The sequence below is a fragment of the Protopterus annectens genome, chromosome 2.part1 (assembly GCF_019279795.1).
Source record: "Protopterus annectens isolate FY-2018-M chromosome 2.part1, PAN1.0, whole genome shotgun sequence".
NCBI lineage: Eukaryota > Metazoa > Chordata > Ceratodontiformes > Protopteridae > Protopterus > Protopterus annectens.
In genome coordinates this window covers 333,589,298-333,602,996 of record NC_056729.1, presented here as the reverse complement: position 1 = coordinate 333,602,996, position 13,699 = coordinate 333,589,298, and the positions used below count along the sequence as shown (strand labels likewise).

General features: G+C 37.2%; 1 protein-coding gene across 2 annotated transcripts in view; it reads left to right on the top strand.

The window, feature by feature from the left end:
* Nucleotides 1-7,091: 7,091 nt before the first annotated feature.
* SLC34A2 (solute carrier family 34 member 2) overlaps nt 7,092-13,699 on the top strand; it is a 477,602-nt gene continuing 470,994 nt past the window's right edge. For both annotated transcript variants that reach the window (XM_044062162.1, XM_044062161.1), the window contains exon 1: nt 7,092-7,136. The gene's annotated coding sequence lies outside the window, so the exon portion shown is untranslated. The remainder of the gene's footprint in view (nt 7,137-13,699) is intronic.

The window sequence follows — 13,699 nt, the reverse complement described above, 5'->3', positions numbered from 1 at the left end:
CAGATCTGAGTAAAGCTCTATCTGTGTGTATGGTAACAAGTAAGTGCTAAAATCCTGGCAACTTCTAGTGATGGGGTGCAGTGTGGAAAACAGAGTCAGAAGGCCAGATGTGTGTGATGTAATTCTGTAAGCCAGAAATAATATTTAGCTATTAGTAGGAGATTGCTCTCCATAGTCTGTATTTTGTCTTGGATCTGACAACAAGGACCATTCACTCACTTCATCTTGCCTTGAGTTAGTAAGTGACCAGGGATAGTAATTCTCTAAATTGGTTAGGAAAGTATAACAATAATAGTTAAATTTTGTTTTTCTGTAACTGTGTAAATCTTTCCAGCTGTGTTATTTTCAATATTTCCTGTGTCTGAAACTCTGGTGTTTACTGTAAATAGATATTTAGTATTTTTCATGTTATTTTATTATTTATTAATAAATATATTTAAAATTCTCATTGTGGCTGGTCCTTTTAGAAAAATATTTGTTTTGAGAGTATCTGCATATATATATATATATATATATATATATATATATATATATATATATATATATATTTGGTAATAACTCTGGCCACTCTTGAAAGCCGTGCTGTTTGGTCAACATTACCATTTGTATTAATATATATTAACTTAAGTCAGTATAATTGGATACCTTTTAAGAGCCTTATAGTAACTGACTGTTAGCAGTGAAACTACCTTATAGTCCGGACAGATGGTGGCATGTGTAGTGAATCTGTGTCAGCTTTTCCCAGGTGTGTGTGTGTGTGTGTGTGTGTGTGTGTGTGTGTGTGTGTGTGTGTGTGTGTGTGTGTGTGTATATGTGTGTGTGTGTGTGTGTGTGTGTGTGTGTGTGTGTGTGTGTGTGTGTGTGTGTGTGTGTGTGTATGTATGTGTGTGAAAATTAAATCTCAAAGAGTGTTGTGTCAGCTACTTGGAACAGGGACATGAGAATGTTGGAGGACTTGGCTTGGATACCTAACTTAGGACCTAACCCTAAAACTGTGCCAGTGGGGAGTCTCATTGGGAATATGGGGGGAGACAGATAGAGACACCCAGACCCTGGGAAGAGTGTGTGTCCTGTGTGTTTTCAAGGGAAATTGTGCTTGATGCATAGAGGTCTGCATCTGGAAATACTGAGTGTATCCATTTGTATTCCAAGTGAATGTCCCTCTCCAGTGTAAGTGGTGAAGATTCAGGCTCCTTGACTACTGGCTGTTACCCTGTACTTGCTGTAGAATGCCCCACAAGACATTCTGAGATACCTAGTCATATGTCTTCTCCATATCCACAAAACACACTAGTGACAAGCTTTCATCTCACCAATATCTGTGTAATCCCAAAGTATTCATTCATGCTTCCTTGGCCAGGATGGAATCTGCATTGCTCCTTATTACTGAAAGGTGTCACTGTTGGATGAAATATTCTTTCTAGCACCTGACATAGTCTTTTCCATTGAGGATGTGGATCATGATCCTTCTATAACTGGAACAGATCTCCCTCTCCTTTTTTCACTGCCCTAATTTTCCAATTGAGAGGTAGTTTCCAAGCCTTCAAGCCTTCCATGCAACAGTGAAAATGTGTGTGTTAGCTATGACACTCTGATAGCGCTTTGTGCCTTCAGTATTTCCAGCTGTATCTCAATCATTTCTGCAGCTTTATGATAATAGAACTTTTAAATTACCACAGTGAAATCATCTGATGAAATTTACTTAAATTCAGCATCTGCTTTTGGAACTGACTATTCAGAGGAAGGAATGTCCTCTGGATTCAGGAGCTCTCAGAATATTCCTTCCATCATTCAACAATGTCCACAGTCATGATTAGCATTTCTCCACTTTTGCTGGGCAGTATTACAGCCAGTGAATCACCAGATGGTTTGCCACAACCTTTGTGAGGCAACTGAAAAGTCTTCCTTCCTTCCTTTGTGGCTTTATCTTACACCAACAGAAAAAAAGTCTATAGTGAGTGGGAAAACTTTTGTTAAATGGAAAAAATATAAGACTGGTTTTGCCAGCCACTATATTTAAACATCTGTCATCTTTTATGTGATCAAGAACTTTATTAAACCAACATGAAAATAAACTAAAAAACAATAAAAATATGAATAATAGCTCTTACATTACATAATTTTCTAATTATTAATGCAAATAAAAGAAAAGTTATGAAACATCATCCTGAACAACTAAATGGATAACTCATGACAACAGAATCATACAATTCATAAATATGGTGAAATACATAAACCCTTTAATCAACATAAATTAACTAGATATACTCACCATTCTGATGCCTATTGCAGAAATAATCCATATATAATATATGATCATCCAAAGACATGGCTTTACTTAGTCCTGAGGAATGAATGCCAGACTATTTATAATCAATCTCTATTCATTCAATCAAGAAATAAGCATTTTTTATGATGCAGACTGTTTTATGGTTACTTGCTTGCTTGTAAAAGAAAAAAATAGAAACTTGGATGTGAAGTTGTATGTTAATAAAATGCATGCACAGTTTTCATTAATCCTTTTATATCACAAAGGTATTCTGCAATATGCACATAAAAGCACTTTGAGGATTGCCCAATATAGAATGAGTCACATGTACACAGGGCCATATGAATAATCCAGTCTGTATTACTGTGCTTGTAATATAAAATACTGGATTATGAGCGGGTTTCCGATCATAATCTGCTTATTATGTGTTGACATGTCATGAAATTAACCTTGAAAGGTGAATCTTGAAATCCTTGTCAAAAACACATAATTAAGGGTTTTGATCAGACAGCCAATCACAATTCTTTGTAATGCATGGAGCTTTATCTGCTTCATGTACTACTAGTTACATAAAAAAATAAAAGAAAAAAAACGCTAAGTGTTTTGCTGGCTTTCAAAGCCATAAAGCACTTAGCAAGTGCTGTCAGGAAGACAGTGTAACAAAGTCCATTATGTTCACACTCACCTTGCCATGCCTCTCAAATTTCCAGATTTTCGCAGAATGTCCAGATTTTTGTCTTATATATGTGGTCATTTCCTCATAAAATATTTGGTTTCCAGACAAATCACTGAGGATTGAAATCACTAAATGCTACTATTTATTTCACTTTCAGACTTCCTATCCCTCAGAAAATGTTAGTGAACATGCATCCTGTTATTCTAGTTACTTTCTAAGTTTATGAAAGGAAATGAGGGGCACATTATTGGTACAGACAGCTGGCAGAAACAAATCTGTTTTTTTCTTTTGCCGTTGTCTTCTGCTGATCAGTTCTAGCAGATTTGATGGGTCTATATCAGAACATCGAAGTTTTAAAACTTCGAATGTTCTAATATTGACCTGTTTTGAGCAAACGCTAAAAATAGCAAAGCTGCAGAACACTGAATTCTTTCCTAGGGAAAGAATTTGGTTGGCCAGTTCTGTGGCTTTGCTATTTTCAGCACTGTGGTGGAAAGTTACGGGTCGGTTTCAGGTAAGTGTGCGATTGTGTGGTCATTAGGGTTAGTGCGCGGATTAGGTGAGTTAGGATTAGGGCACGGGTTAGGTGAATTAGGGTTAGGGGAGGGTTAAGTGAGTTAGGGTTAGGGCGTGGAGGGTTAAGTGAGTTAGGGTTAGGGTGCAGGTTAGGTGATTGTGCGATAGTGACGGACCTTAGGGTTAGGGTTTGGGTTAAGGTACGTGGATAGATAGTGTATGTACAGCTTAGTGTAGGGTTAGTTGTAGGATTATAAGTGTATGTGTGTGGACTGATGTTTTTTAGGTGTGCTTGTGGTTGTGTGTATGTGTTTCGGAATAGCAAATTTTTTTCCCAAGGAAAAAATTTGCTGTTCTGAATGGCCGATATTATGTGGTTTAGATATTTTAGGTTCAATGAAATAGCGCTTGCTATTTTCATTTTTCGATAGCGTGATATAAACGCGATTTGACTGGCTAGTGTGAGACCTAACCTTAAAAAATTAAGCAGGGGGTGTTTAACATTTGTTAAGATCAGGTCTCTCACTATAGTAGCACTTAACTGATTTGTCTTTTTCCAGATATTAGAGCATAATCAAGCACGCTGCATGTACCACATGAAATATTATATATAATTGGCATTTCTTGTGGAAAAGGTTGGAAGGCATAACACCTTCAGACATACATTCCAATGGTCATAAGGCTAACATTCAAATAAAGATAAAGAAGTAACATTACTTCCAATATTCGAAAATTGTTTATAATCATTAATGAGTTCAGTCTTTCCTAAAAGTAAAAAGGCATTCATTTGGCAACATCTCACTTTATTTATCCCCTAACAAAATACCTAACAAGATATTTTAATTTTTATGCACAGTATTAATAAAATGGTTAGTATTACTTCTATATTCAGTAAGAAATCTAATTCGTGTAAAGTTTCCTACTCTGGCTAATTCTTGATCAGTAAAGTATCCTGTTACCTCATGATAACGTCTATCATAGTCTTATCAATCTGATTTGGGGAATAATAGCTATTATAAAACACCTTCTGGCCACATTTCCTTGCCACTACCTCAGCTGCTGGTGTCTTGAACACAGTCCATTCAGATTCAACCCGACACCTCCAAGTATATAAATAAAGCTCTTTTAGAGATGGGAGGTGACTTCAACATGCATAGAAACACTGGCTAGGTGTTTTCAAAGACTCTCATTACATGCTTGGGTTTCTTGAATCTGTCCACCCAATGCTTTGTCATGTGATCCAACTTGCCACCAAACAGTGATCATTTGACAGTTCAGCACTTTGCTTGACCCAACTTTCCAGAATGTATGACCTCAGATTGGATGACACAACTATGGAGTCTGTCACTGACCTTTTATTCAGGGTACTTTTATACGAAATACATTTATGGGCATTCTTGTGTTTTTTTTTTTAAATCAGTTATTTTCTAGCAGTTATGCCCCTCCAAGTATCTCATCATTCCCCACATGACTTTTGGCATCTCTTAGTCAAAGTGTTAAATAAGTGGAAGGTACCTTTCTCATGCTACATCCAAAGCCTTTAAGAAACCTGAACACCCTGAATAGCTGTTGGGCACATATGCACAAACAACAGGCACAGATCTCTTTATTCAACTGACTGTCACATTGAAGGGATCTTGCCATTAAATGTCACATTCCAATTGGATGACACCTGGCTAGGGGCTTGTGAATATTCCCCACACCCACTTGGGGCCTCTCCGGAGTGTCATGTTCAGAATATGAGAGAGACAACCACTACTCATGAAGTCTGGAACCAATGCTGTGTGCGAAGGTAAGACCGAATAACTCAACTTGAAAAGATCAACTGTTCAGACAAGTTGTTCTTGTTTCCCCCAGCCTTCAGGTGTTGGTCTACTGCCAAGTTCCATTTTAATCCATTTCACTCTAGCCGACCACATGATTAGCACTGAGCCTGTCAATGACACTTTACTTTGGTGGTGATAAGTCCACACAGTGGTCTCATGTGGCTTTTTCTGGCTCACTAGTGAACATCATTCATAGATCTGGTACCAGGTGTGGTTCCTAGTGTTACTGTTCCAGGCAAGGTTCTCAACATCTTGACTGAATTTTTATGGTGGGCATTTTAGAATACAGTTTGTCTTGCTCCTCCTTCCAGACCATTTTACCCTCAGTGACAGCATTAGAGCACAAATCTCTAAACGACATTTTTCTAAGGATTGCTATGGCATAGAAACCTCTCCAGCATGATAAGGCTGTGATATCAGGAGGGGTCAAAAGTGTAATGGCAAATAAAATACTTCTGTATTTCATAGTGGGTACTGCTGTGTCATTTGTTTAATTGTAGTCAGCATTTCAGATTAATTTATGCTTTCTTTGGCTTTAAATTGTACAGTATAACACCAAATTTTGCTAGTTTAATAGAAGTAAGCACTTATGGCATTGTCCTTGTTAACGTATGTTAATTTGCAGCAGCATTCCATATTTATTATGTTATGTCCCTGTTCCAACAGTTAGGCTCCTGAAAGGTTTCAAACTACTTTGAAACACCCATTCTTCCCACACAAAATACATCGGTCTGAGATGATACTTAAGTGGTCAGCAGTTTTGTCATATTCGGGACAGCTGCAAGAGATTCGACAATGTTAGCCCTTTCTTATCCAGGTGTCTGGATGACATATTTCATTGCCAGATATAGGGACAGTTTATAAACTTGAAAGAAACTCAGCCACATACGTCATGCTCTCAGTCATTATTTTTGAGCTGTAGAGCACTCATGTCATCGTCACATAGTGGTCCAGCCTTACTGTACCTGTGCTCATCAGAGGAAATGAGGGGCATGTTATTGGTAGGACAGCTCCCACCTTTCCACCATATTCTCCCCTAATATCTCTGGCACTGTTCATATCCTGAGCAGTAAAATGCAGACTCTAATAACTGCAGATAAGGACCCATTGTTTTAACTACTGTGTCTGAATATATATTGCTGTGTACTGGATAAACTGCAGGCTGAGTAAATCACTATCAAGTTTTGCCAGTCCTTTATTAGATCTGTTTGTCAGCCACTACGATGCTTCAGTTCTCATAATCATTTTAATACCATGGAGGATGTTTAGGCCATCTACTAGCCCTGACAGGAAGATTGTCCCCCTAACTTCAGCTTCTGCTGTTTTTTACCGGTTTACTCTTCTAATACATTTTCTTACAAGTTGTACTTTAGTCTGAATAGTAAACATATTGAGGATAATCTATATATTCCATGAGTTCTGCTCTCCAGAGACTAGTGTGGACTTTTTTGTGAAAGATGTAGTATACATTTGCATTTATTACATTTATTCTCCTAGTACAGGTGGGCTCTGAACTTCATGAACAATGAACTCTTCAATCAGGTTTCACTCGAGCTGCAGAAAGAAAGCAAGAGTTTGTAGGGGAAGGTTTCAAGGTTAAACAGCTAACAATCTGTTGTGATTTCTACATTCCAGCACACTGCATGCATTTTAATATCATTTAGTAACAGAAAATCTGCCTAAATATTTTACTTTGTTGTAACTTTTGTAATACTTGACATTTATTTATTTATTGCATTTGCTGCTGTTCCTTGGGGGCGGGATTTCAGATACCCATAAAGAGAGAAAGCTGTTCTTTGATCAGATTTCACTTTGCCTCTTCAGACGAAGGAAGACTTTCTGGGAAAAGGTCTGTGACTTAAAAATCAAACCTTAAGACAGTGGTTTCTGCTCTTCAGAGAACTATAAAATTAGATGGTAACAGAAACTCTGACTTAACTATTGTGCTTTTATGAAGTTTGTTGTAATTAATTCAGTGTCTATACAGTCTGCTGTCATTGAGGTTGGGCTTTTTTGAATGTACAGTAGACACCTCTTTGTCCAGATTTCATCTAGGGTACATAGAGGGAAAATTACTTTGCTTCAAAGGATACTTTGAAGGAAATTTTCCATCTTAAACTACAAACGTCTTGTTATCAATTTATAATATATGCATATTAGCATACACTTTGTCATGATCTGTTAACAGGAATTGTGCCTTAAATATTATATTTCTATGGACAGTGTATTACTCAGGAAGGAAACTAGAAGGAGCTTTGACTGTTGTCCCCAGAGGCTGTTAAGTTATATTAAGCAGGCTTGTCACACATGAGTGAGATATCTAAATAACTTTTTCTTATTTCACTTAGTATCAGTAAGGCTGCATTTAGTGCACCTTGTCATGTCAAGGACAACAATTATACTTTTGATAAGGGCAGACAGCTAGATAACTAAGTCCAGAGTTGTAAACACTATAGTAAATGTGCTTTATAGTAACGTATTATGTGAGGAAAAGTCGATTCTTGTATTTTTATGTTTAGCTCATTTTATCCTTGGAAAAGTAGCTTGTGAAGTGTGCATATAAAAATAATATATACTTCAAAATGAAATGCATTTGATTTGAACAAGGTAATCAGCTATGTAGTACTTTGAATTAATGTTTCATGAAGCCTGACAATGATGAATGCTTTGAATAAAATGAGTGGAAAAACAACCGTAAAGTCTAAACCAAAATCCAAGAAAAACGGCTATGTCAGCATACAGGGTGTATATCCAAAGTAGTATTTATTGCATAAATTACACAAGCGCTTTCACCCTAACTTAAGTGTTTTAACGCTTGAAAAAGCCCTACAATTTTTCTTGGATAATGATGAATGCTTTATTGATTATTTTTGTCCTAGATGGCATAAGAATCTAAGGACACAAGATGTCACAAGATAGATAAATAGGAGAAAAGTAGATTAAAGAAAGGTACTGTTAATTATGAAAATAGGAGAAAATGATCTGTTATTTAATAATTACTTTTTAGCTGAGTTAAGATTGCAAGGCTCTGAGAAGTGTCAAAGACAGGTAAAGAGGAAAAAAGTAATGTTAGTTATCGAAACAGGAGAGAAAAATAGTAATAATATTATTTTTGTATGAGTGGACATAAGAATCTAAATGTACGAGAAGTGTCATTGAAGTAAATGCAAAAAATATCGTTATTTATGTTTGCATCAAAACTGAGCAGCAGAGTAGTGCTTCCTCAAACTTTACAAGTATTTTATATGTTTTATATGTGCAATCTGTGTGCCCGCGCGCGTGTGCGTGTGTGTGTGTGTGTGTGTGTGTGTGTGTGTGTGTGTGTGCACATGTGTATGCAGCATGATGGCTAGACAAAAAAAATGAATCTACTGAAAACAGATTGATCATGCCAAAGATACTGGAAAGCATTATATGTCTTATGTTAGACATACTGATTTTGTGAGTTTACCATGTCTTGAAATTTAACTATCTCTGATGTTCAGTAACCTCAGAATTGCTAACAAATTGTCATTTCAGGGTGTGCAGCCCAATGGAGAAAGTTCAATCTGTCCTCTACAAAAAAGGGATAGTCTGTACTTAAGTTGGTTCAAGTGAAATATTTTATTAGGAGGATAAGAAACTTTTGTTCAGATGATCTACACTTCAATGATGGAATATTGGTGTGTGTGTGTGTGTGTGTGTGTGTGTGTGTGTGTGTGTGTGTGTGTGTGTGTGTGTGTGTGTGTGTGTGTGTGTGTGTGTGTCTGCGTCTGTGTGTTTTAGCTAGCATTTGGTACTACAATAACCCTTACAGCCTTCTACAACTTCTACTTTAAGTGCAAAGTTTTTTCTCTTTTTCTTTTTGACTTTAGATCCATTTGATACAAGAAGGTTATGTTTTGTTGTATGCTTATAAAATAAAAAAATATTAATAAGCTTGATGGCTGCGGAGGCAGATAAATTGATAAACAAATAAAAGGAGTGTCGTGAAGAATAATGTAATTTATTTATGCTCAGAGATATGATAAGAGTACTAAGACATTTTATTCAGATTTTGATATTTTTGTAAAAAGCTCTCAAGTTTATTAAGCTTAAAAGTTATGGCAGAATTTATATTTATAATAACACTTTCATCACAATGAAAAAGTATAAAGATGCAGTCAATATTTGAATGTATGACTGTGCGACTGCTTGCAGGCTTTGTCCCACCACTTTGTGTTCAGAGAACAGAAGTAAAACATTGTGTAGTGCACAGCAGCTCGTTATGAACTAGTCTTGTTTTCTGTGTTATTTGTGTGTGTGTGTCTGCTTCATGTGATGGATTTCTGGGCTGTTGCTAAAAATGCATTAAGTTTTGCTGTTGTTGGCAGAACAAATTCTGTGATATTCATTTTTGAAGAATGGGGAAACTATTACATGTGAAATCCAGGTCTGCATGGAATCGGGGAAGATCTACCATTCAGTGAAATGGTATCTACTAGAATGGATACTTGCTCCATGGGATAAACAGGCTCTCCCTGTGTTTGCATTTACATACTTGACTGTAGGATCAGTAGTGTTTTACATTTTTCACCTTTACAGGGTATTTCTCTTTACTCCATAAGAAGAGCAGATGAAATGCCCTGCAAAAACAACCAGTCAAGAAACAGAAACAGCAGAAAAACCCTTAAATGTTTAAAGGGTAAAAATGTTTCATGTGATATTTATTGTTACCAGGAAAACATAGTTAATATGACCATTCCTAGCATTCAAGAATACAAAATTAATTTCATTTACAGAAAAAAACAAGATTTCAAAAATTGAAGACCCTTTAAATTTACTAAAAAGGGAGTCTAGGATTTAAGTCCCCCCACATTGTGGATGCAGGGGGCTTGTACCCATGTGAAAGTCCCCCCACAGTTTCAAGGTGTATGCAGTTCCATGACTTTAACTTGTCCAGTTTGCTGTCAGCAGGTTATGTGTTGACTTCATGTACATGAATAATCTGAAAGTATGGAGCACATCAATTTTTAAAATAATAAAAACACAAACTTTCAGGTGAAATACTGCCCTTCTTTTCACAAAGAATGCTTAAGTGATACTTAATTTTGATTGCCTAATAGGGTGTGCTGTGTTGTTTAAGACTTGCTGTTTCTTTCATTTGAATTTCATTTTATGAGACCTAAAGAAGGGCTGTATTTCTTCTGAAAGCTTCTCTTATTATTTTAATAAAGCAAATTGATCCATATATTTAGAGACATTAAACAGTGATTGTGTGCTCAGCTATTTTAATACTGTTACAGGGATCAGAGAAATACAGAGAGGGAGAGGGAGAGATAGCTGACACAATGTTGATATGAAGTTTGGAAAGCAGACACTCCTGTAAGAATAAGGTGGAAACATGCTATGTAAATTAAGACAAGAAATGTATTGTTTGTTTTTATAACGTTCAAAGTTTAGAAATGAATACACAGAAATGTTGTATCATAATGTGAAAGTGCATAGGACTAAACTGGGAAATGTAGAGTTATGTATGTAAATGTTGTGCCATAATGGGGACATTCTGTGCTTTGCTTTGAAGTGTACTTTGCAACATGCAGATACATACTGTAAAAATGCTAAGTGATAAGAGCCAAGTCTACAGTAATAAATTGTGCTGTGTGAGGCATCAGTTGTATATTACGTTTTTATTTTTAACATATTGTAAAAATGCCATTGATGCAATGCAACATATATGTGCATAAAGGTACGATGTACTGACAACTCATATTGTCATAGACTTACAGTCATAGATCAATTTTGACAATAGTTAGTGGAGCGCTACAATCTTAGACATTCTCAGTTAAAACAACTCTTTTTCTTTTTCATTCAGAACTACTTTATTGATCTTGCAGGAAATTACTTATGTTACAGCTGCACAGATAAACATAGACACAACATAGACCATACAAAGATGTCGCATAATTAGATATGATAGATACTATATATATACTGTATATATATATATGTTAACCCACATATATACCAGCAACACCTGACATAGGTACACTGTTGACCATAGCCAAAGTATTAGATGAGTTTGATACTACATATAGTAATGACATGAAAGGGAGAGCCTTTCATATTAATTACCACTAACACTAGGATATGGGGTATTGCACATTACAATACTTTAACTAAGGTATAGCATATTGCACAAAGCATATTTGCAATGATGACTAAAATTGCACTGAAAAAAAGAGATTAAAGAGAGATAAGAAGGATGGGGAGAAAAGAAAACCACAGGTAAAAGTTTAACATTGCACTATGTGGTCTCCTTCAGTGGTGGAGGTGATGGTGGTAGGATGGCACGAGGAATTATAGAGTCTGGTGGTTGTGGCCAGAAAGGATTTCCTGTGACATTCAGTGGAGCACTTTATGCTCATCAGTCTCCTGCTAAAGGAACTTCTATGTCCATCCATCACTCTGTTGAGTGGGTGGTCAATACGTTTCATGATGGATTTAGTTGCGCTAACATTCTTCTCTCAGCCAGCATTTCAAGGGTGTCCAGTTCTTCTCCAACTACTGAGCTGGCCTTTCTAATCAATTTATTGAGTCTGTTTGCCTCAGCCTTCCTTTATGCTACTACCCCAGCAGCACTGGCCACTATAGTCTCATAGAACAACTGCAGCAATAGTGTTGCCAGCTCCAAAGGATCTGAGTCTTTGTAGTAAGTGTAGTCTACTCTGACCCTTTTTATATGCTACCTGCGAGTTTTTGGACCAGTCCAGCTTACTGTCCAGGTGCACTTCCAAATGCTTGTAGTCCTGAACAATCTCCACTTCAACCCCCCCCCCCCCAATTGAATGAGGGGTCATTGAGGGATGAGATCATGATCTCCCTAGATCTACTACCAGCTCCTTCATTTTACTGATCTTTAGCTGCAACTGATCAGTCTTACACCAACTCACAAAGCTGTCCACCAACCTGCTGTATTCCAGCTCACAAAGGTGTCCACCAACCTGCTGTATTCCAGCTCACAAAAATGTCCACCAACCTGCTGTATTCCTCGTCTCCATGGCTGATACTTCCTACTTTGACCAAGTCATCCAAGAATTTTTGCAGGTGACAGCACTCAGTGTTATAGCTGAAGTCTGTGGTATACAGGGTGAAAAGGAAAGGTGATAAAACTGTCCCCCTGCAGTACTCCAGTGCTACACGGCACTGTGTCAGGCACACAGCCCTGTAGTCACAAATATTGGGACCTATCAGTCAGATAATCCAGGATCCATGGAATTAAAGGAGCATCCACATTAATTGCTGACAGCTTACTCCCCAGTCTGTCTAGTTGGATGCTGTTAAAGGCACTTGAGAAGTCAAAGAATATGATTCAGAGGTATCCTCCCTCCTCTTTGCCTATATTCCTCTTTCTCTCTCTCTCTCTCTCTCTCCCTATAAATATATATATATATATATATATATATATAGATAGATAGATAGATATACACATGTACACACACACACACACACACACACACACACACACACACACACACACACACACACACACACACATATATACATATATCTGGGTCTATTACATTTGTCTCAATGTTCATTTGCCTGAAACCCAAGTGCTCCAACCCATTTAACTGAAAACTGTCTCCACAACAAATATGCCATAAAAATGATTTACAGGAGGACAAGCCCCTCCTGCATCCCACACCCATTACTTATATATACTAACTCCATGGTCACTCATTTGGGAAGACAAGACAAAAGTACCACAGTACTGCAACACAAACACAAACATCTACACATCTGGGGTATAACATGATGCTGACCATTGCAATCTACACATAATCTGCTAGACTCACATCTCTAAAAACTCCTCTGATAAGAAATGACACCAGCACATACTTTCTGTAGACTTCTGTGGTTTTCAGTTAAATGAATTTTCTATAATAACCATTTGAAATGTCAGGACCCACTAGAGTAAGTCCTGAAACATGGAGACTAAATGGCCAAAAGAATGGACTTTTATATACGGAGTCCAAAATGACATTTATTGGAATATCCCATTTTCTCCGAGGTATGGAGCTCTCAGAGTTAGTATATATAGGTTTGGGGAATGTGGGGAGCTTGCTCCTACCCCCACAAAAAGATGTTTAAATGAGGAGTGATTTCTGAGATTCGCTTTTCTCTGTGTGTTCAGTCTTTTTGGGGGGAGGCTTGTCGACACTCTGCATTTTGAGTGCCGTCATTTCAATAAGCGGCCATGTTCTACACCTTCACACCCACATATGTGCTTCTCTATATAAATGCCATTACTTATCTTTATGGCTGCAATGCACACAACCTCCAGTTTAAATCAGAGCCAGGTCACTGTGGCCTCATCTTGTGGAATAAAAAAGCTTGTGAGCAGTAGATAGTTTTCAACCCCTGACTGCTCCACAGTTCCACTTAGTAGTC